This window comes from Sciurus vulgaris (genome assembly GCF_902686455.1).
Source record: "Sciurus vulgaris genome assembly, chromosome: 17".
Lineage (NCBI taxonomy): Eukaryota > Metazoa > Chordata > Mammalia > Rodentia > Sciuridae > Sciurus > Sciurus vulgaris.
In genome coordinates, this window is record NC_136478.1 from 47,774,925 (window position 1) to 47,800,623 (window position 25,699).

Below are 25,699 nucleotides of genomic sequence, written 5' to 3' on the forward strand. Positions count from 1 at the left end.
CGGGCCTAGAGGAGAGGCGGGGTCAGAAGAGATGGACCTGGAAAAGGTGGGCCTGGAGGAGGGTGGGAGGGGCAGGTCAGAAGAGGTGGGCCTGGAGGGGCGAGGCCTGGAAGCAGGCCTAGAGGGGAAGGGTTGTCTGGTGCAGGGTCAGAGGGACAACAGATAGTGAGGAGCAGCAGTCTTGATGGTCCCTAGCTCAGAGCCTCTCAATCTCCAACCTTCCGTCATGATATCCCACCGAAGGGAAACACGCTGGAGCTGGGTGGAGCCACAACAAGCCTGACCCGCCACCCACCATCGCCCTAGTCACCAACAGCCGCCCTGAATCCGGGGGCAGTAGTTCCCTGGGCCATCCACTACCACCTGCTTTGTACCCGCTGGCCTAAAAGTGCTGTGAAAGTGGCAGGTAATCATTACATAATGCTAAGAGGAGAGGAGCCAGGCATGGTGGCTGACGCCTATAAAAGCTACTACGGAGGCTGAGGGAGGAGGATTGAGGCCAGCCTGGGCAACCTAGCAAGACTGTGTCTCAAAATAAAAAAGAATTGGGGATGTTCAGTGGTGGAGGGCTTACCTAGGATGTGTGAAGTCCTGGGTTCAAGTCTCAGTACAGAGAGAGAGAGAGAGAGAGAGAGAGAGAGAGAGAATGCATTGTTATTATAAAGCTCATTTCCTTTTATTCTACCTTCATCATCATTTTAAAGCATTTTAACATCCATGGACAATGAACTATTTGGCAGAACAGTAGAGATCTTAAAAACTAAAATATAGATTGTTAGCGGCGGGGGAAGCGTGGCAGAAGGCCCGGCGAGCTGACTTCCTCCTGGCCACTGGCGCGGGTGAGGGGAAGCCAGAGGAGTCCCCGAGGAAGCTGAGGCCAGCGCAGGAGGTGGCTCTCATTGGCCTCTGGCGGTACTGAGCATACTGAGACCAGAAGGTGGGCGTGGGGGGAGCACCTTTAATGAAAAGTTTCAAAGACTGAAAAACTAAACATGAGGGTAGCAGGTGCTGCAAAGTTGGTAGCAGTGGCAGTGTTTTTACTGAAGTTTTATGATATTTCTCAAGTATTTGAAATAAAAATGGATACAAGTTTAGGAAATCTCTTTGCAAGATCAGCATTGGACACAGCTGCATGTGGTGTGAAGAATAATGTTGGATGAGGGATCAACTTGCCTTGGCAAATGGGAAAACAGAAGAAATATTAGACACTAAGTGTGGGAAGCAGATGTGGCACCATTTATTGAGTTTCTGAAGGTCATAAAGTGTAGAATAGTCTTAATGGGGACATGTGATGATGGAGCAATGAAACTCAAATGATGAGGCAGGACGGCTCACTGCGGCAGCACGTCTATAACTAGTCTTAGATTTAGAGACAACTGGGTCTTCTGTGGTGGGAAGGGCATTAAGACAAAAAACACCTTTGAAGTGCACAGAAAGAACAATAAGGATACAAATAAATATGAAGAATGGCCTCAAGTTGTAGAAATGGAAGGATGCATTCCCCAGAAACAAGACTGAAGGAAAAAAACGGAAGTGCACTTTCAATATTAATGAGACACTCAAAGAACAAAATACCCATAAATATTTTAAGAGCATGCAGTCATCTTGGTGAGTGATGTCAGGATTATTTGTTGCTAATGTAAATAGCAGTCTTTGTAAGTAGTCCTCATGGGCAAATCACTGAACATTTCCTTAGAAGTGCAATGTTTAGACTGCTATGATAATAATACACATCAATTCTAAAAGCATTATCAGTGGGTTACCGATCAGATTGTGAAAAACATATTGATATATATATGGTCACTGTAAAAATTGATCATAGAATAATATGGCCTTTATGAAGGGGATTTTGTTTATAAATAAATATATAAGTATGTATCTGGCCTTGTGATAACATTATCTTTTAAAGTCAAAAGAGATTTGGCTAGTTGTGTGTGCAATGTCACCTTATAGTCCATTTCTCCTGATGTAACTCTTATTCTTTATTTTCCCCTCTGAAGAAACTAAGAAATAAAATGTTGGATATGAAAATATACATCCGATATGTGAAAAGCACAACAAATTCTTTAATGCACACAGCAAAAGTCAACATGTAAATGTAGGTGGTCTTCAGGACCACACCTTCTGAAATTTGTGTTAGTGATGTCAAAACCTTGAACTTGTATAAGCTGTTAGAGTGAAGCTGGAGGTGGAGACTCCACAAACCTGAGGAGCCAGGCCAAGTCCCCTCCCTGACCTAATTATGTCACTTAGGACAGCTAAAACAGTATATTTAGGGCAACACAGGTATATATTTTCCTTATTGGCATACACCAAGTGGTTTGAAAAGGGTATGTTTAGTATCATGACACTTTGGATTTATAAACTAAGAAATTAATTTTATATTTACTTCACCTAACTTCATAATGGCAATTATTGCCCAAAGCTACAGTGGCATATTTAGAAAAGTCCTAATTACTCAGTAGACTGATAACATTTTTCAAATAATTATATTTGAACTAAAATGACTTCATTCCAAGTTCTACATAAAAATATGGGATATCTAACTTTATCCTTAAGATATTTACTAAATTACTTTATTTTGCTTTAATTTTTCTAGGGCATTAAATACCTATTATGTATGAAGTATCTTAAACTGGAACATAAATAAATTTAATGATCAAACTACCTTTCACAGCATAAGGCAGCACTTAAATTTTGAATTTAAATTTTAGCTATTATGTATAAATATAACCTATAAGCAGTATTTGTTATCTTTCTGTAAGTTGAATATCTTCTGGATATTTCATAACTATTGATAACTTTTTGGGTACTACTTCTTCCCTCCAACTGAATGTAATTCATAAGTAAATGCACCTTATGTGTTTAAATAATTTTTGTAAACTTTTTAGATTTTTGGTGCTTATATACTCAATCACATTCAGCATGATATTTTGACATTTAAAATACTTCTCTCAAAATTCTGTAAGTTAAAAGAATAGCTATTTTACAGTTCTAGGGATTGTTCAACAAATGTTGCAGTTTTTTATAATGAAAATAAATACATCTTGTTTTAAAACAACTAAGATATAAAGTTCCATTTGTTATAGATTGGTAGATTCAATGTACAGAATTTCTAAAATGAAGGTGTAAGTTAGTGGAAAACCTAGAGTGAGCTCAGAGAAACCTCATTTTCCAACATATTGGCACAGGTGCTTTCTTTTTTTTTTGCATTTTTAAAAATTTATTATTATTGTAAACAAATGGGATACATGTTGTTTCTGTTTGTACATGGAGTAACAGCATACCATTTGCATAATCATACATTTACATAGGGTAATGTTGTTTGATTTATTCTGTTATTTTTTCTTTGCCCCCACCCCTTCCACCACTCTTTTCCCTCTATACAGTCCCTTCCTCCATTCTTACCCCCTGCCATGCCCCATTATATGTCATCATCTGCTTATCAGCAAGATCATTCTTCCTTTGGTATTTTGAGATTGGCTTATCTCACTTAGCATGATATTCTCCAATTTGATCCATTTGCCTGCAAATGCCATAATTTTATTATTCTTTATAGCTGAGTAATATTCCATTGTGTGTGTGTGTATGTATATGTGTATATGTGTGTGTGTGTGTGTGTGTGTGTGTGTGTGTGTGTGTGTGTGTGTGTATATATATATATATCACAGTTTCTTTATCCATTCAACAGTTGAAGGACATCTAGGTTGGTTCCACAATCTGGCTATTGTGAATTGAGCAGCTACTATGAACATTGATGTGGCTGTATCTCTGTAGTATGCTGATTTTAAGTCCTTTTAGTACAGGCTGAGGAGTCAGATAGCTGGGTCAAATGGTGGGTCCATTCCAAATTTTCCAAGGAATCTCCACACTGCTTTCCAGAGTGGCTGCACTAGTTTGCCCCACCCACAATGTATGAGTGTTCCTTTTTCCCCACATCCTCTCCAACACCTATTGTTGCTTGTATTCTTGATAATTCCATTCAAATTGGGGTGAGATGGAATCCTCGTGTAATTTTGATTTGATTTCACTTATTACTGAAGATGGTGTACATTTTTTCATATGTTTGTTGATTGCTTGTAAATCTTCTGTGAAACGTCTGTTCATATCTTTAGCCCATTTGTTGATTGGGTCATTTGTATTCTTTCTGTAGAGTTTTTTGAGTTCTTTATATATTCTGGAAATTAATGCTCTATCTGAAGTATGAGTGGCAAAGATATTCTCCCACTCTGTAGGCTATCTCTTCACATTGCTGATAGTTTCCTTTGCTGAGAGAATGCTATTTAGTTTGAATCTATCCCAGTTATTGATTCTTGCTTTTATTTCTTGTGCTATGGGAGTCCTGTTAAGGAAGTCTGATCCTAAGCCAACAAGTTGAAGATTTGGACCTACTTTTTCTTCTATAAGATGCAGGGTCTCTGGTCTGATTTCAAGGTCCTTGATCCATTGTGAGTTGAGTTTTGTGCAGGGTGAGAGATAGGGGTTTAGTTTCATTCTGTTGTATATGGATTTCCAGTTTTCCCAGCACCATTTGTAGAAGAGGTTATCTTTTCTCCATTGCATATTTTTGGCCCCTTTGTCTAATATGAGAAAATTAACTATAGGTGGACACAGGGGATTTAAGACTCTGCTGAAACTCACTCCACAAACTGAAAACCAGGGGCAGCCAGTTTCCTGGAGTTATCCTGGTGGCTCATGAGAACTAGACAGAGCTTTGGGTCTGTCACTCCTTAATAAAGGCCTGACCCTGATGAGGCAACCTCAGTGCAGCTGTCTTTGAGGCATGCCACCAGGAACCACGCAACATTTGCCTGAGTGACAGAGGGCCATCTAAATGCAGCGTGGCCCTACACACTTCTGTCCTCTGCCATCAGGGAGAGACTGTTTACCAGCACAAGCCCAGTTGGAGCTCTTTATACTGCCTGGCTTCTCAAGGGCTGTTGTGAAAAGGCAGCAGCACAATGACTGACCTCTCAATACAACTCCTTTTCTCTTTTCTTCCTGTTGCACTGGTCATCTGGCTTCAAAGGAGGTTAGACGTTCCTGAAAGGCCAAAGGGCATGTCTGAATTGAGATGCGCATTTTTGAAGGTGGATGGGAGTATTTCTGGTTATGCTTTTCCTACTCCAATATTTCAAAAGACAAGAAAATACGCAAAGGAAAGCGGGAAGGAAGAAAGAAAGGGTAAAAACAGAAACACACACAACACATACTGGATATGTGTATATTCAGTAGATTAGGTTTATAAAATGATATTTTCAGCTGATGATGGTTTTATTAGGGGATTAAACTCATCATATGTTGAGGAGCATATATACACACATATATATAAATCTGCATATATACATTTGTTTACAGATGTGTACATATCTGTGTACATATACATGAATAAATACATCTGTGTACACTTATTTATACACATACACATACTCGCAGGTGGTCTTTTATTTACAATCGTTTGATTTAACAATTGTTTGACTGCAACAGTGTGAAAGTGATATGTATTTAATAGAAACTATAGTTTACAATTTGAATGTTGGTCTTGCTGCTGGGCAATGACTATGAGCCACAGATCCTAGTCAGCCATGCCATCATGAGAGGAAACAACCCATACACTACAGTGTACAGTGTTGCCAGCATTTTGTGGATACAAGTATTCAATATATAATTTGAAATAGTCAACACTTCATTATAAAACAGCTTTTTGTTAGACTATTTGCCCAATTGAATTAGTTGGCTTTTCATTACTTGACTAAAATACCTGTCAATAACAACTTAAAGAAGGAAAAGTTTATTTTGGCTTATGGTTTCAGAAGTTCATGGTCAGCAGATTCCATTGCTCTGGGCCCAAGCTGAAATAAAACATCATGAACATCATGGTGGGTGGTGGAAGGGTGTGGTTGTAGTAATCTGCTCAGTTCATGCATCCAAAGAGGAGAGAGAGAGAGACAGGAAGGGGTCAAGGACAAGACACAGTTCCCAAGGGTAAACCCCAGTGACCTACTTCCTCCAGTCATGCTTACAAGAAAGTATCCTCAGAAGAAGATGTTCAGAAGGCAAGAGCTGTACAACCTATGACACAAAAACCAGCTCTTTCTTTCCATCAATTGTGTAGCTTCTGCCAAAATGGAGGTAGATACTCACAGTGACTCCTATTCAGTTATTGCTTGATCATTCCAAAAGCATGTATGTTGTGATTCCTCCCATCGCTATCTAGCAATGAGACTTGAGATGGTGGTAGAGTTCGTTATGCTGGAATTCAGGTATAAAAAAAAGTTGGGCATCAGTTGCACAATTCAACATTAATAGGTATCATAAGAAAGCACTGAAGATGAATACTGTGTGTGTGTACAAATATGTAACAACAAATTCCATCATTATGTGCAACTAAAACTGCATCAATAAAAAATGTAGGAAAAAAAGAAGAAAGCATTGAAGAAGAAAATGCCATATAAAAAGATAAATGAAAGGGCTCAGATAGAGGTTTGCAAATATTAAATTACCTAAGAATCATAAGTTTGGTATTTGGGATGTACTAAATGTTTGTATATGCCCCACAACAGGTTGAAATTTCAGGTCCAATTTGATAGTATTTGGAGGTGTGGTATTTAGGAGGTGATTGGAGCATGATGGTAGATCCCTAATTAAAGGGATTACTATCTTATATAAGAAAATGGAAGAAGTGCACTTCTGTCATTCCAGCAACTCCAGAGGCTAAGGCAAGATTGAAAGTTCAAAGCCAGACTCAGCAACTTAGTGTGGCTCTGTCTCAAAATAAAAATAAAAAGTGGTTGGGGATGTAACTCATGTTAAGTGCCCCTGGGTTCTATCCCTAATACTACCCCCAACACACTCACACACACAGGAAGAGAACTAGCTAGCTACTTTTTTCTTTCTGCCATGTGAGGACACAGCAAGAGAAAGGCTATGTGTAAACAAAGAAAGAGGTCTTGGCAAGAATTCAGTTCTACTGGCATCGTGGACTTCTAAACTCTAGAGCTACAGGAAGTAAACGTTTAGTATTTAAAACACCTATTTATGGTATTTTGCAATAGCTGCCTGAGCTTATTAAGTCAGAGATTGTTTAAATGCATATTAGAAGACATTATAATTCATTCATTTTGAGATAGGGTCCAGATCTCTGCGTTTTTACTGGGGAATTCTCATGGAAATGGTTCCCAGGTCTCACTTGAACAATGCCAGTTCAGTTAACAATGCATCCTCACTTTTTGTCTTTTCTGAGGACATATCTACAATATCTCTTTGGACCAAAACCATAGGTCCAGTAATAAAGGAACAGAGTGGACTCTGTTTTCAGGATATTATGACTGTATTTGTATGAAAGAATTCTTGTGTGCAGGTGTGGGAAAAGCAGAAAGTTCTGAAATCAGCTTTAGAAACTTCTTTTTTTTTCCTCTCTTTTTCTCTTTATTCCCTGTGGGAAAGTTTCAAAAATGTCTTCTTCAAAATGTGTCATTCTGATTTCAGGTACCTATAAATATAATGACATATCCCTCTATGATTATATTAATGTTCTCTGGCACATTTAACCTTAGAATAGGAAAAGAATCCGGGACGATCCAAGTGGGCCCAGTGTCATCAAATAAACCCTTAAAAGCAGAAAACTTTCTTCAGCTGATGACAGAAGGCAACATCAGAAAGAGCTGAAGCACCTGAAGGAATTGATAGGCCTTTGCTGGCTTTGAAGATGAAGGGGGCCGCATCCCAAGGAATGCTGACGATTTCTGGGAGCTGGTGCAGCCCAATGCTGACAACCAGCAAAGAACTGAAGACTTCATTTCTACAACAGTCTGGAATTCAGTCAACAACCTTAACAAGCTTGAAAGCTGATCTTCCCTTGAGCTTCCAGAAAAGAGCCCAGACTGGCAAACACTTTGATTTTAACCTCATGAGACCCTAACAGAGAACTTAGCAAAGTCTAGTGGACATCTGATCTGCAGAACTGTGAGGTAATAACCTGCTCTAAGCCACTACATATTTGGTACTTCTTTACACACACACACACACACAAAAAAAAAAAAAAAAAAAAAAACTACTACACCATGAACATCTAATACTACACTATGAAACATTTTGAAGAAACTATTTTTGAAACTGCCTGCCATGTTCAGTATATACACTTCATAGTAGAAACTATATGAAGAACATAGTCCTGTTTCTCTAAATCTCACAATACCAAGGAGGCCAATGATAAACAGCCAGATAAAATATGATGTAGAAAGTATTTATTAAAGAAATGAGCACCAACAACTGTGGAACTGGAAAGGCATCATTCTTGCCTCATTTGCTGATGTTAGAGGGACCTCAGAGTGCGACATGGACTGGGTCATGGATAAGGCACAAGAGTGTGTTAGGAAGCTGGAGGATGTAGGCAGAGGAAATAGAAGCAAGGGCAGAGTGGTCAGAGGGTGCTTGTCATGAATAGGAAAGAGAAGTCACCAGTCACTTAATACATAGACATAAATGAGTTTGGAAAGGTAGGTAGCAGTCAGAAGGTGGAAGAATTTTTCAAATCATACAGAAGAGATTGAACAATATTTTTAATTTTAGTAAGCAGACAAGTGACTGGTCAGATTTGTGTTTCCACCTGGAACTCAGACAAGGCACACAGAATGGCCCTCCTGCCATGGCTACAATCTCCAAGCATCTAGTGCTATTCTCCTCTAAAGAAAGTGTCCTCAAAGAAAGATGTTTGGGAGGCAAGGACTATACATTCTATGCATAGAAAACCAGCTTTTTCAGTGCATTGGTAAAGTAATTTCTCGTCATTCTTTGGTGATTGTTAGGTGCAATGGCATTTCTTCCCTTCCTTTCTCCTCCTTTCTTCTCTCCTAATGTAGTGCATACCTTTTAACACTGCATGCAACACAGAAACCAGAGCTTCAGCAACTTAATCTACCCACAGATGTCCTCCCTATCCTCCTGTCTTCTTCAGATTGATTGATAGATTGCTTTATCAGTGTATCAAGATATCTATTTTCCAAACTACCTATGCATGTGGTTTTGTTATACTATGTTCATTTTAACTGTATGCTGTTCTTTTTTTTTTTTTAAAGAAGACAATATCATGCTGTTTGTAATCTTTTGTGTCTGTAATTGCATTGTTAGTTTCATCCTGAGTGTTGCCTGAAGCTATACGTCGACGTTTGCAATGATTGCTGTGGATTATTCCACTGAGTACATACGCTGTAACATATTTATGCATTCTTCAGTTCTTCCGTCTGTGAAAACACAGGAATATTAGTCAAGAGTTCTTTTAATAGAAAATGCTGTTCTAGTTCTAGGGCAGTAGATGTGGGTTGTACAAGAGGCTAGGCTAGAAGTTTATGATAAATAAACTAGCCATGATCAATATTCAAATGTCTGACTTAGGAACTATGTTTGTTCAATTCCAATTAGAATCATCTATTTTTTCCTCCCTCTTCTACTGGATCTCATGTTGTGTTCACACAAATGGCATCTTCATCCAGCCGTGGTCTAGAAGAAAAAAGCAGAGCATGCAACTCGCAGTATCAATACTTTCTGCTCATCACAGAAGCAGAGTGGTGGACTTTTTCCTTCATGGAAATACAGCTCTGGGCCACAGTCTTCTGAATTGTGCTAGTCAATAAAGAATGATACTTAAGTGAGCTATGAGGCCTCTGGAGCTGCCCAGACTTCCTTTGTATGGAAAAGAAGATTGTGAAGGAATAATCCTCTTGAGATGTAAAGGAATGTCTTGCGGCTTTAGGAGAGAATAATGTTTTCCCATCTCAAAAGTTTCTTCATTGAAATAGACCTCTATTAACAAAAGACAGATTAAGAAGAAAAAAAAAAAAAAGAGAGAAATTTACTTGTTTGTATATCTCATATATGCCTGGGAGACACCCAGTGAATGAATAGTTCTTCAAGAGGAGCCTTGGAATTTCAGTTTGTACAGCACTTTCGACAGAGAACAGTTTACTCTTAGAAAAGTGACAAGACAAAGGAAAAGGACTTGAGTCTCTAAAGGCATCAACTTGAGGAAAGGCAAATAAATGGCAGACAAAGACTAGTTAGTAAAGCTGGAATATCATCTTGAATCTAAGAAGTGAAGGGTCTAAAATTGTCTTTTGTTGTTAACCTTTGCACCCCTGGTTGATTGGGAGGTGAGTCAGCTTTTATCTTGGTAAATCTGTGTCCAACTGTCTGGCGACAACCACAACAACAAAAGCAGGTTGAAAACTTGGCTGTATCTGTGTCTTCTTAATTGTCTTCGGCTCAACAAACCTTGATGTTTTGAGTTGGCATATTCTGGTCTCCCATACATGATGATTGGAATTGATTATAGCACTGAGTTTTTCTGACACTTGCCTTAGACCAATTCGCTACCTGGTATAGGTATTAAATACCACCTTGAGGATTTAGTAGGCTACAAGGCTCCACTTCACTAAGTAATCCTGAGCAACACTGACTCTTCACTCAAGAGTCTGGAGTTCTGAGAATGTAGAACAAGAGGTATATTTAACCATGATCCTTTTAAAATATGTTACAAAGCAGTGTGGAAGAAGAGAGATTTTTTAATTTTTCATTTTTATTAGAAATTACTCTTACATTTAATTTCTCTGTCAAGTGGGCCATTATGCTTACAATGAGTAATTATCTTTATCATCCTTAAATACTTCATCTTCAAAGAAAATGTTTAAATAAACCTTTGTTAGAACACTTAAATATGATATGCCATACCGAGTTTCATTTTAATGAAATTTGGCCTTATTTGGGGGTCCAGCATAAATTGGATGTGTACAATGCTTAAACTAATTCATTGTATTATTTGAAACATTTCATTTTTGAGATATTTTAGGTTAACGAAAAAGATTTAGGTCATGAAAAAAGGAAAAGTTCTTGTATTTTTATTAAATCTAGGAGAGGTTTTATCTGAAAAAAAAAAAATTAACTACACTTTCCTCTATAAAGCAGCATCCACATAGCAAAGGAAAGCTGAGTGGGTATCTCCAAGGAAAAATGGTCTGCTATCAGTTCTGCCACTAAATAGTAGCCAAGTGACCAAAAGTCATTTCCTTACCTCCTGTGCCTCATCACTTGTGTGGAGGATGATGGTGGTGAGGGGGTAGATTAAATAACACTGGTGTTAATTCCTTTGGAAGATCCTAGTCTCATTCAGATGCAGGTAAACATCCAAAGCCATTAGGAAGCTGAGCCCTTCTGGTCCTGGTTGGAATGCTAACCCTTCCCAGGATGCTATGGGGAAGTCCAAGTGCAAACCTGTTTTTATCAGCACTGGAGGATCTCTCTATTTACTTTTGTTTTAAATCTAATTAAACTATGAGTTGAATTTCTTTATTAAATCAAAGAAAACTCTTTGAGGAATGTTTATATCGAGTTGGTTTATAGTTGATATAAATTAACAAGGCGATTCACATTTCCCCTCTGTTTTCCAAGTGTTTCCAATCCAAATCTGCTAGGGTTCTGTAATTGATTATGTTCCAAAAGTCAAGCAGGAGGTTGAGTTTGATGCTGAGGATCTTAGATAATCACAAAGGATCATTTGTGTTGGCATTTTAATCTGGTATTTCTTTGTTTTAGAGGACTGTCTTGTGTGTGTGGCATGTTTAAGGTTATCCCTAACTTATGTCCTCTAGATGCCAGTAAAATGTCTCCCCCTAATACACACACACAAACACACACACACACCACAGCTGTGGTAAACAAAATTTCTCTAGACACTGTCTAAGGTTCTCTGTGGGACAAAATTGCTCCCAGTGGAGAACATTTATCTAGAGAAGAAATTGGCAAACTGTAGCTCACGATCCAAATCTAGACACCTCTTTTGTAAATAATTCTATATTGGAATATAGCTACACTTTTTGGCGGGGAGGTGCAGTACTAGGGATTGAATCCAAGGGTACTTGGCCTCTAAGCTACATTCTCAGTGTTTTCTATTTTTTGAGACAGGATCTCATCAAATTGCCCAGACTTGTCTCTAACTTGGAATCCTCCTGCTTCAGCCTCCACAGTTGCTGGGATTACACACAGACATGAGCCACTGCTCCCAGATGGCGGAGGCATTACCCAATCATTTCACCTCTAAACTTTCTTGCATTGTCTTAAACATGAGCTTTTGGGGGATTTCTTGTATCTAAACCATAACATTAAACTTTTCCTTCAATTTTTAGATAAGTTTAATTTTTATGAAAATGTTTTTCATTGTCATGCTGTCTGGAGTTTTATAGCATGTGTCCTTTGGGTAGAATTGCAGAATCTCAGGAACCCAAAAGGTCATGGACTACAATTTTTAATGCCATACATGAATCTGCACCAGGGGGTCCCATCTTGTTATTATTCAAGTCCACAGACTCAATACCTGTAGTAATTAATCAAAGTGGAACTTACTTCTCTATAGTCCACACTACTGTTGAATAACTAGGACTAAAAATTTCTGCTATCAAGTTAAAATCAATTTCTGTATGCCTGCTGCCATTAACATCATTGTACCACTTAAAATCTACAGGAAGAGCCTGATCTCACTTGCTAGATGCAAATCATTCAGCACTTATTAAGTTAACAATAGGATCTCTCTTTAATGTTCTTGTCTCTATATTATTTACCCTGCCAGATTCTTATTTCCTTAAACCACACGACTTCAAAAATTCTTGCCATGCTTGATGGTTTTGCTCTGAACACAATTTACCTACATCTGTTATCAGATCAGTGGGTCCTTTAGCTCATGCAGGATAAAAAGCAAACACAGTTAACAAACAGAGTAGAAAGATTCTTTTGTGCACTGGTAAGTTTAGCAAGGTGGCTATTCCAAAGGCAGAGTGGCAAGAAAAGGTGACTAATCCATAGGCAGTGTGGTAAGGAAAGAAGGATATCTGTTATGGTTTGGATGTGAAGTGTCCCCTAAAAGCTCACATCAGGTTCAGAGGAGAAATTATTGGGTTGCAAGAGTCTTAATTCAATCAGTGAATTAATCTCGATGGGATTATTTGAAGCGGTAGGGTATGACTGGAGGAGGGGCGAATTGGGGCGTGGCTATGGGTTATATATATATATATATTTTTTTTTTTTTTCTTTTTTGCGGTACTGGGGATCGAACCCAGGGCCTCGTGCTTGCAAGGCAAGCACTCTACCGACTGAGCTATCTCCCCAGCCCGGGTTAGATATTTTTTATCTGGAAAGTGGAGTCTCTCTCAGTTTCCTGTTCACCGTGATGTGAGCTGCTTCCTTCTGCCACCTTCTCTTGCCATGATGTTTAGCCTCACCTCGAACCCTGAGAAATGGAGCCAGCCTTCTATGCACTAAAACCTCTGAAACCATGAGCCCTCAAATAAACCTTTCCTCCTCTATAATTGTGCTGGTCAGATCATTGAGTCACAGCAGTGAAAAAGCTGACTAAAACACCATAGCCAGAATAGGAAACCAGTCAAGGAGTGAACAGTATCTGTAAATTCTTGGGCTATAAATTAACCTATTTATAAACTATGGGGCAATCTCTCGTTGTGTCTGTGTGAATTAGCACATATTTAAAATTTTGGCACATGGTTCAAAATGTGCCTAAAGTTGTGTTAGTTCTCACTGTTGGGTGTATCCTTTAACATGAAAATGCATTTATTTGGGGGTCTGTTATTTTTGTCAAGGAGTTGTGGTCAGATCTGCTTCCATTGGTTTGGTGCTTTCTTGTTTGTTTTGAGCAATACATGTAGGGCATGTTAAATATAAAACATGCAGTACTTTTCTTTTAACTGTCTCCAACTTAAAGCTTAACCCTGTATTCTAGTTCCTGTTACTCATCTTAAGCATAGCGTATGTGCTGCCTTTCTTTTAACTGTTTACCAGCTTTTAAAACTCTACTCCTGTCTCACATCCTTCTAAAAAATTTGCAGATGTTTTGCTACCTATCATATTTTCTAAGGTTGCATTAACTTTTTTTTTCCAGTGGGTTCATCATGTGAACTCATTATGAAATTACACTCAACTAAATTCCCTGTGGAGGATTGCAAATGCTGCAGCTCAGCTTCTTTCCCATTGTCTGTTTTATAGTTGCTTCAGGTTCTGAAGGCATGGCTTTCTATTTCTTTCTTTTGAATGTCAACTTGGCAAACCCAGCTCATAATTCTAGCCTCATGAGATATTTTTGCATCCTATTTTTTGTTTTTCAATTTATTTATTATTCTACCTGGCTTCATGTCATCCATAAATTTTTGGTAAGTATGCTTTTTGTGTCTTTATTTAAGACTTTGATAAATATGTTAAAAAGAATAAGGCTAGAGATAGATTCTTAAAGCTATCCCAAAGGCCACCTTTCAGACAGTCACTAATTCATTAATCAGAAACTTTTGGTCACAGTTATTAAATTAATTACAGATTCACTCCATAAAACCATGATTCAGTCCATATTTCTTTATTGTGTTACAAGGATACTTTAATGCCTCTTTAAATAGTTGAAGAATCTTCTACTTCATAATAAGTGTGTTCCCTTCCAAGCTGCCTTTTCTTGCATTTAGCATGTGTTCATTCATTTGTTATCTATTAACTCAAAAATTGTATTTATTCATCAAATAGTGCATTCCACCTAGATACTAGAACTACAAAACTCTCATGCTCCAGTAGTCCTTTTGTTGATTGATGCCATGAGAGGGACAAAGAGCTGTGAAGGAAGAATGTTGTGATGTGGGTTTCAACAAACTGCTTTCTGAAAAGATTAAGGGACCCACCAACTCCTCAGGTGGGGAGGACCTGGGTTAAGCATGAAGGTAAATGTAAAGCTGTTCCTTGAAGAGAGAAGAGGACAGGTTGACAGGAGAGGGACTTAAACATGCACAGGCATTGAAAGAGGAAATTTACTGTGTTTCAAGTCTTAATTGGAATTGCAGAATATGAAAAGGAATTAGTGGGAGATGAAACTTTAAAACTGTTCCTCAAGTAAATGAATTTCCCCATCTTTTACCATTATGTGGTATCATGCTGTCTAATGCTGGCATAGAGAACTGAACATAGTAGTGAGGGTTGGAAGGAAAGCTTTCTTTTGCTTTCTGGAGGTGAACTCTAATGAACTGAAAATGGACAGATTAATAGAAGAAAGGGGCATACGCATTTATTAGTGAGTATGGAAAACAATCACAGTGGTGTTGTCACCCAGTAACCCAATAAAGTCCAGATGTTCATGTCCCCTTCTTCATACAGGAAAGGGAGATGAAGAAGGGGACAGTTTTGAGTGGCACAAATGATTTTACTTAAATGAGTGGACCAATGCGCAGACAATAGTGAGCGAATGATTCTCTTTGATAATTAATGGGCCTAAGAAATGAACAGTGGCCTGTCACAACACCTGTCCAAGTGTGGTTACATTCTTTAACTTCAATTACTGAAGATACGAGTTTAGATAAGAAAAATTCAGAGAAAGGACCAAAGGTGCTTGTTTTATTCTTTGATGGATCTAGTCTTCAGACATATAAGCGTCTTTAATTTACAATAATCAGCATACCAGGGTGCCATATTTGGAGGTATCATTTTCTGAACCCAACAGTACTTTATCCTATGCAACTAGTGCATAAAAGACATCTTGCTTGGTTTGAATACTATGTTGTGCAGTAAATTTCCTGGGTATTTTAAATTTTAACTCTTAAACCAAGTCAAATAATATTATGTCAGTACAGTTAATTTTGGGAAATCAAGTGCCAGACTTTCTTAATGTGTTCCTGGTAATATTAACTTGATATATTTGAGCAAATGGAACATCATTTTTATTCTAGTTTCTACTGCTTCTCACACTAGCCAGGTCTTTCAAATGTGAACCACTACATTTTGGTTTTGAGGACATTTCAGAGTGCTGAATACAGGGCCTCACTCATGCTACACATGCTCTCTACCATTAAGCTACACTCTCAGCTCCATACCACTACATTTTGATGTCTGTTTACTTGCAATCCCTGAATATTTTGGAGAGCAGGAATCCTGTCTAATGTGTAAAATGTTCATTGTACATTTTTGCTCGCAAGAAAAATATAAATAAATGATAATCAAAGTCATTGTTCTATGTTAAATAAGACAGCATCAAAAAATGTATCTAAGCCCACTGGAAACTTCCAAACATGCAGATTTTAGTTAGGTAATCAAAGCTTTTGATACAGAGGTCCAAATAGCAACCAATCTGTGTCAGTATATAATCCATATTAATGTCTTTAGTAAAGTAGAAATTTGCCTGGTCTTGTTGTGTGTCTCCTTAATCAGTTGTTTTTATGCACAGGTCATTCATATTAGCAGATAGATTAGGTTGGGTTCAGTGGTAACAGACTTAGGTGGAGAAAGCTCTCTCTCTATTAGAGAGAGTTCTCAGGAAGAGCAGGTGTGATGAGGAAAGTGCTCAGAACTGGGACTAGGCCATGATGAATATTGTTGTAGCTGTACCAGAGGTCTCAGTGAATCCTGTGAAGATTCTGGTGCTGACATGACTTTCAAAGTTGTCCCCGGCTAACAGATCTTGGGGGCTCAGTTTTCCTAGCCAATATTCCTGGAAACTGGGGAAATTCATGCCCTTCATCCAGTGGTATTCTGGGCAATGTATCCATCACACCACCAAAAAGAAAAAAAAAATCAGGAAATAAATATACTGAGCACAGTCTTGAACCTCTCCTGAAGTTGTGCTCTGATTTGATGATACTGATTCCTTCACAAGCTTTCCATATTCCTATTGTAACTATTTGGCAGGCAGCAGTGATAGGCATAATGAATTAACTCACTTTCTTTCTGTAAATTTTAAATGGTTCAACTATGGTCTGAGCTTCATTCTATAGGCAATTCATTGGCCCAGGTCTTCCTTTGCCACTGGTGTCATTTGTTATCCATCTTTCTGCCCAAGATACTTGAAAATCTAAAGAGCTGTAGCAGGAGGTAGAAATGTTAAAGTCAGAGCACTTCCCATGAAAGTCACCATACCACATGATCTTGCTGGAGAGATGATTGTGTTAATGTAGCGCTCCTGGTTTACTTGAAGCATATGCAGACATGCATTGACTCTTATGGAGTTTTCTGCATTTCTAGGGAGATTAAAAAAGTGCAATATCCACCAAATATGGGACAATATATGCATGACAAACAAATCATTTCCCCCAGAATTCTTTGTGCTTGGATAGAACTGCCATTCATGTATCAATTGTAAAAAGCCAAGAGAAGATCTGGTTCCCAAAAAACCTGATACATGTGCTAAACTATTCAAAATTTCTCTGCCAGTCGTCCTTGTTCCTCTAGTTGGTGTGGATCTGGGTCTGCTTCTATCAGACAATGAATTTTTTCCCAGCCTAATTTTTCTCTGTCCCTCTGTGTGTCTGCTATTTCAATAAAAGATTAAGGGATAATAAGACACAATAAAAATAAGCATATGTATCTCAGATTCTACAAGGACTTCCAAACTTTTAAGCTTTAACTCTGAAGGCTGAAATCCCTCTAAATATTCAATTTCTTACCCTCCCTTCCAAAGGAATGGAGAATCTGTCAGTGGACAGGTTCATTAACAAATTAATAGAATAATCAGCAGGGCTTTGTGTGCATTTTAGAGATAAAAAACTGGTAACAGCATTCTTTGACTCTTTAATGGGCCGATAAGCACCAAGTATCTGCTCTGTGGCTAAGCTAATCACACAGATAAGGGAGGTTAAATCAATCCTGAGTTCTGCTGAGGTCATTTACAGATGGAGCTGTACTCCACAGCAGCAAAGAGATCTCAGGTATGTTGAAAATAACAAGGAAGTGCTAAAACAAAGGGAGGTGGCAGGCAAATGAGAACTTTCCAATAAGTTGCTCTGTGCTAGGTGGTGCAAAGTCCCCAAGTTCAAAGGTTGTGGGGCTGAATCTAGAGATGCCTGATGAATTTGGGAGCAAATGCTTTGGGATGCATCTGCTCTTGAATTGGTTTGACATCTGATCTGAAAGTCCAGAAAGAAAAGAACAGTTCTCTTGCCTTTCCCTCTCCTGTTTTAAATTAAATGATTATGATTGCTTTTGAGAGTGAAGAATTAATAGCTCAGGTAATTTGCAGATAATTATGAGGCAGGGTTCTTGCTCAGGCTGCAAGCATCACCCCATTCTATCTGGTCCCAGGTAGGTCTATGCATGTGGCTACAGACATAGTCACCTTGGCCTGAAATTTATACCTGGCCACCCCAGGGCATTGCTCACATCAAGGTGAAAGGTATGACTTGGAGCATGTGTACAACAGTCATCAGGCAAATAAAAGGTGTTCAAACCTCACAGCACAGGAAGACATGGTGTAGGAACAATTCTAGTGGAAATGGGAAATGGCAGACACAGTATGGGACTGAGAGAGGGTACCAGCTGCCTTCAGATCTTCTGCATTTCATGTAGATTTGGTCAGTGGATAAAGCGCAGCCAGCAACTTTCAACGGAAACCAATAACAAAAATGGTACAAAATGTCTGAGTTATTAAACTTGGATTAATTTAATAAAACAAGAAATATGATAACTATGCAATCAATACCACAGGCATCCAAAGGAACAAAAAGTAAAATAAAAATTAAATAAGTCAGAACTGTAGCAAAATTACTCTTCCCTCCCTAAAGTCTCTAAGGAGACTGTCAGTCCCCAGGGGCATTGACTATGGGAACTGACTTCCAGACAAGGAAGATGGAGCGGGGCTCAGATGAGATGGCAGAGGAGTAAGATTCACTCTCTGGGATGCTGCTCCCTCTGTTGAGATTCATGGGTGTCTGCATGGGTGTCCAACTTCCTCCAAACTAGCATCCAGCTGATAGCATCCCTGCTCTTTGCCTCTTCAGTCCCTCTTTCCCAGCTGGTATTTCCACCGACTTCAGTGAGGTGAGAGGTATGAGTCCACGTCTTGGGAAGAAAAGAGACTTCTTGAAAGTATCCACTTCTTACAGGCTGATGTCATGGTACATAAAACCTGTGCATCCAGTGACATAGGGGAATGGGAGTAGATTCTGACATCTGTTAAAAGTTGGGGCACAAAAAATGTATTGCAAATAGAGGAGATCTCTGCTCTTTTCCTTTATCTATCTCTTGGAGAAGTTTTGTGTTGTGAACAGAACAAAGAGCACTCTGTATTGATTCACTGCTCAGACTTTAGTTCATTCTGTGGCCTCCAGAACTTTAGATATTTGAGCATTAGAGACCTTAACTCATTACCAGAAGCAATAGGATGCCATGTTTTCCTAGTATGCTGCTGCAAAACAAAGACTACTGTGGTGATCTGAGAAAGGACACTCCCCTCAAAACAGATATTTGCTAATTCCTGGAACCTGTGAATGTTAATTTATACAACAAAAAGAGGTTTTCACTGACTGACTGTATTCAAGTTTTAATATGAGAAGATTATCATGCATTGTCAGAGTAGGCACTAAAATAATCACTTTTACCCTCATAAGAGTAAGGCAGAGAAAGGTTTTAAGACAGAAAATGATGGGAAGAAATAGGAGAGAGAGAGATTTGAGAGATTTGAAGATGCTGGTCTTAGAGATTGGAGTGAAGTAGCCACAAGTTCATGAATAATAGCAGCCCTCAGAAGGTGGAAGAGAAAAAAATGAGTCCCAAAAAGAAGTATCAAGTCCCTTCATATTTGACTTAGTGATGGATTTCAGACTTCTGGTCTTTGTAACCATGACAAAATTGTCTATTGGTTCAAGCCACCAAGTTTGTGTTAATTTGTCATAGCAGGTCTAAAAAGCTAATGTAAATATCAGTTATAACATTTTCCCAATTTAAAGAAAAATTTAGTTAATAGGCTAAATTTTCCTTAACTTTTCTACTACATTTTCTTTTCGAATCTTTGACATATGTTAGTATGCACAGATGAATGAAGAAATTGTGCTTAATATTTTATAGTATTATCAGAAAAGGCACTGTGACTTTTAGGTCACATTATTTCACATTATTTCCCCACTGGTATAAAGAAGATGATGCCCATAATCATGGGGCTGTTTTAAAGCTCAAATGAGATCAAGTGATTCCAAGTCATCTTCAAACTATCCAGCACTCATCTTCAAAGCTGAGTGTAAGATTTTATCAAATTGGTTAATTGATAGAGTGGCCTATAGCTGATCATTCTTTCTTCCCTTCCATTCTCAGTTTCTCCCTTTGCCCCTCTCTTGCCCCTGTTCTTTCCTGAGCTCTCTCCCTCTTACACATTCATATCTATGTTACTTATGGAAAGTAATTCTATTTAGAGGTGAGCAATAATAACCTTACTAGCACGTCTTAACATTGTCAAGTTTACCGAAAACCTTTATAGCCTTCATTTTATTTAATCCTCACAATACCCCCAGAGACACACAGAACTAGCATTATCCTACTCATTTTAGAGTGAAGAATGGAAGAACCTTCCCTAGTAGAAAATGTTCAGATACTTACTGAGGATAACATAGATACCAGCAGTGAGCCAAGACTCAAACACCAATCTTCATACATGCATGAAGAACTTTCATTTGGGAAGTTTTCTCCTCTGACTGATTCAGTGACAGCTGAAAAGGCACTTTACCTGTTCAAATTAGAACTGACCCTTGGCTTTATTCCTTAGCTCTGTAACTTAGGTCATTTACTTAACCTCTGACATGGTTTGGATCTAGAATATACCCCACAGACTCATGTGTTGAAGGCTTGGTCCCCAATGAAGCAAGATTCAGAGGTGGGGTTTAGGAATGGAGTAGATCATGAGGGCTCTGACCTCATCAGTGGATTAATCCATTGATGGATTAATAATCTGATAGCATTATTGGGAGGTGTAAGAAATTACAGGAGGTGGGGCCTACTTGTAGGAAGTGGGGATCAGGGAGGTGTCATGGGCAGCCATATCTGTCCCTTGCCCCTTCCTCCTTCTCTTTCATTCTGCCACCTGGCTGTCCTGAGGTGAATAGCTGTCCTTTGCCACACCCTTCCACCACAGGGTTTCTACCTTGAAACCAGAAAATCATGGACCTCTGAATCCTGAGCCAGAATGAATCTTTTCTCCTCTAAGTTGATTTTCTCAGATATTTGTCACAGTGACAAAAAGCTGTCTAATACAACCTCTGTGACGCCTTCCTTATCTATCAAACTGGGACAATTGTACAGACTTTATGGGGCTGAGTGACACGCAGGAGAAAGGAAAATGCCTGAATCCATTTCTGGTCCCAAGAATTCTCTTTTCAAAAGCACTGTGCTTTTGTTTTTATTTTAATTTTGATTTTTAACTCCTATCTAGATCTCAAGGGATTCAACCCAGTCTTGGCATCTGACCTACTTTCTTTCTTTCTTTTTTTCTTTTTATTTTTTTGTCCCTTTCACACCACTTGTATTCAAGTTTTCTCTCTTTCTGTTTGTAAAAACTTAAATTACAGTCTCATCCTCTTGTCACTTGAAAGATGAAATGTATTGCTTATAGCTACAAAGGCACTTATTGCAATAGGTGCACCACATTGAAGTAAGGGCACTGTGGACACCTTGTCAGATTGCGCAGGTCTTTTCAAGCACACACCTCTCGGCTGAAATTGCACACTTGCCATCATTCTTCCTGGAGTTCAGTTGAGAAAGGGGTAAGTACTTGAGTGCTCTGAGGTTGAGAGGCAAGCTATAAACCTCTATGCTCTGATCCTTGTACCCCCAGTGGTTTCTTCTTTGTGTAATGTTTGATAGAGTGCCCCTGGAACTTTGGTACTCCAGGTGGCCTCATCTACTTATTCTTCATTGGTCACACTGAATGTGTCACATGATAGCACTTCCATTTTCTAAGCAAGAGCTAATGATGCAGTTGGTGGGTTTTGACCAGCAGAAAAGTTTTGGCATGGATATCACTAGTCTTTCTTTATAAACAATGACTGCGGTATTAGGAAAAAACTGAAGTTTATGTTACACAACAGCAGAGTCTAGGTGAAAAGCACAACCTTTCTTCAAATTTACTGAGATGTCCTTCTATCAGTTCAGCTTAAAAACCAGACACCATTTTTCTCATTACACATGTCCTTTGTTAAGAATGAAGGGGTCACCCCATCTCAGGAGTATCCAGGTATCTCTGGGTATGCGTAGAAGCATGTGTATACTACATACTGATAATAGGGACTCCCAGCAGGGGGACCATAACCATAGTGTTAGCTGTTACTTACTACTATAGTTTTCTTTCCTTTTGTAGTACTAGGGTTGGAACACTGAACCTCACATATACTAAGCCAGCATTCTGACACAGAGCTCCATCTCCTGCCATTGTGATTATATTTTGAGGTAGGATCTTGCTAATTGCTGAGGCTAGCCTTGAGCTTGTAATCTTCCTACCTTCAGCCTCCCAAGTAGCTGGGATTACAGGTGTACACAAACATCCCCAGGTATTATTTTCTTTTAAAAGAACCCTGCCCATATTCCCACCATCTTTCCCCAAGAACACCACCCCCTGCATTGTGGGTCATCTACCTGATCTTTGAATAAAATGGGATTGTGACCTCTATGTATTCTTTATGATTTTGACTCCCCCATTCTGAGTTTTGCATATTTCCTGGAGAATTTTGCTAGAATGAGGAAGGATAAAGCTGACTCTAAGTATAGATTCTGTACTTCCCCTTGTAGAGTTGAGAAGTGATGTTGTTAAGCATGGTTATTATCTATTAAGTACTTGGCTTGTTATATTTTAGAGCAAATCTACAGTTCTAGATTTGTACTCTGAAGTTCTACCATACTTTTCTCATTTGCCAACTTTAGTTGTTTTATTTTTTTAAATTAATTTGGCTCAGTAGAGTGTTTGTGCAACGAAGATGGGTTTCTAAGTCTGGGGGTTAGTGCAGACAGGATTCCAGGAACAGGTTGTACCGTGAAAACATTTTGTGGCATGAAGTTGGGATGCTTAGAAGAAGGTGAGAGGCTCAGCTTCCATGGTCAATTTTGTAACAGATCCCTTTCTCCTTTCCACAGTGTTGCCAAGGAAACCACCTGAAATCCATTTTTTGCTATCTGGTAGCTCTTTCTTTTGGGGAGACTCAAGCTGTTAAAGCCAGGTTGGCAGCCTCCTTGGCTCCCAAGATCCTGACATTTCTGACGCCTGCCTCTGGCTGCACCACATGGACATGCTCATGGCAGCATGCAGAGCTACAAGAAAAACCTAAATTTAAATGTTAAAAAGCTTTTGTTCATTACCGGTGGCATTTTTCCCCCCCATTTGTCACTTGGAGCAGAGCTGTGACTCTTTTAATATCAAACAAATAATAAGCTCCCTCTAAAGTGATTTTTCTGACAAGGAGCTCAATATATTAAACTTTATCTATATTTTAATAGCCAATTTCACACCAAACTGCCTTCTTAATAATGTATTTACCACCTGGGGATATTATTCCAACCCATCTGGAAAGAATTGGAAATTAACTGTCCCTAAACTGAGTCTGTGTGTGCTTTACACTTGCTGTAGAAAACAGCAGTGTCATTGCTATGGTGGGGGACTGAGGGGAGGGGACCCACCACCTGGAGAGGGGGAGCTTGGAAGAAAAATGATAGCAGGTTTAGAGACTCAAATTCCAGAGGCAAAGCTCATCCCCATGATGAGCTGAGATGAGCTCCTGCCAGATAGGGCAGGGCTTCTGGGAGCAAGGAACTACTCTGACAGTATATATAAAAAGAGAATTCTTTGTACCAAGGAGTGACTAGTTGAATTTGGACAAGTTTCTTTCATCTGATTTTTGTTTCCTCATTTTTAAAGAAGGAGTATGGCTGGATGACTTTAGAGATCTTTTGTGTACATGAAACTTACATGCATACTGGAGTTTAGGGTTTGTCTTAGTCCATTCCAGTTGCTATAACAAAATACCATAAAGTTAGTAGCTTATACACAACAGATTTTTTTTTTTCTCACAGTTTCATGGACTGGGAAGCTTGCCATCAAGGCAAGGTGCTTTATTTCTGTGTCCTTATATGGTAGAAAAGGTGACAGGACTTTCTTGGTCCTCTTTTGCAAGGACACAGACTCCATTCATGAGGACTCTGCTTCATGACCTATCACTTACCCAGGGACCACCTCCTGATACCATCACCTTGGGCATTAGAATTTTAAAATTCATTCAGACCACAACAAAATTCTTTCCAAAAATATACTTAATGAATACCTATACACAAAGTGAATTGTTTGGGGGATGGGTATTTCATCCTCTTGCTTATTTGTACCTGTGGAAACTGGTATATACTGAGAGGACCCAAAGAAGCCAAAGGGATTAAGGAGCCTTTGGAGTAGAAAGAAAAGCTTCTAGTAGAAGGAGTTGGAGCAGGAATAGGCCTACAGTAAACATACTGACACGCAAACACAGGTTCCTCCACAGTGATAAGACAGGGAGAATTTGACACTGTGTCTTGTATACTAACATGTGTCCAACAAAGTCATTTGCTCAGCTAATTTGAGCAAACACTATCAAATTCACTCCACTGGTGATAACCCATGAGCAAAATACTATATCATGGCGCCACGAGAGCAACAGATCTGGAGATGTTTCCTGAGGGACACACGAACAATCCCCAGGGAGACTGGGTATTTTAACTGGGTGCTGAAGGATGAACAAGTGGCCACAGGACATTCAGATTAGATGATGGAAATATGTGAAGATGTGGTATCTGACAAGGAAACAGGAGAAAGGGTCTTTGTAATGATCAAGAAAGTGCTAGGAAGAACGTGAATAGGCACCATTCCACACTGGGGACTCAAACAAACTAGCATTTAAAGGAATCATTCAGGGAAGAGCTATTTTCAGTGAATTGGAGGATACATACAAAACTTGCCTCTGGGATCACCCTGGATAAAGGATCACTTTCAAGATGCAATTATTGTAGGTCAAGAATCCAAGAGTGAAATAGTTAACTTCATGAGGCAGGAAACATACCTGGTTCTTTGAAGAGACCAAAAATATGATCAGCCTGACAATAACGTCTGGGTCACCACAGCCAGGAGTATTCTCTTGAGAGTAGCCTGTGATGAGTGTCACCTCCCAACTTCCACTACCATCCAGGCATCCTGCTCATGTCCTGCTGACTAAAAGTCAGATACAAGCCTCTGGCATTGCAATGTGCATCCCGTGTGCATAAACAGGGCACTCTCCATTGGGTCCCCAGTTGTCTCTGGGCTTTGCAAATCAGAGGCAGATAAAAGAAGAATAGCACACATGGCAGGATATCAACTCTTCATAGAGGGAAATGCATGTGGTTCATCAGTACAGAACAGGACGCTCTACACAGCAAGGGAAAACCTGACGGACTATTTGGTGGCTTGTGCTGACAGCAAAGCCACAAAAACCCAGTCAGCAGTGAGATTGGTTGGCTGCCCTCCCTAATCTCATGTCTCTGTCCCCTTGTCAGGGTCTTGGGAGTGAGCACTCATGTGCAGATATGTGCAAGGGTGAGGTGACAAGAGTGATAGCTATCTCCCAGGTCCTGGGGCCCACAGTCCCAAATTAATCAGCAAACAAGCAAGACACACTGTGACAGACAGGTCAAGAAAGAGAGGGGCAAAAGCCTCCTTTAATCCTGCAATTGAAGGGTATGCAATGCTGACAGTTACCTGGGGACCCCAAGATACCAGACTCCCTAACTTAATCAGACAGATAACAGGAGCTGCTGAGGCTGAGGCTGCACAGGAAATGTGAAACAATAGGATAGGACCCCTCAGGGCCCTGTGCTGCTGCAGAGATAATAAACTATATAAAAATCTGTCACTGAGCGATAAGTGATG

At 39.2% G+C, this 25,699-nt stretch overlaps 1 pseudogene across 1 annotated transcript; it reads left to right on the forward strand.

Moving 5' to 3' along the window:
* Positions 1-992: 992 nt before the first annotated feature.
* LOC306649185 (protein FAM3C-like) lies at positions 993-2,516 on the forward strand (annotated as a pseudogene). The gene has a single exon. The product of its transcript is annotated as a protein FAM3C-like (transcript).
* Positions 2,517-25,699: the final 23,183 nt, after the last annotated feature.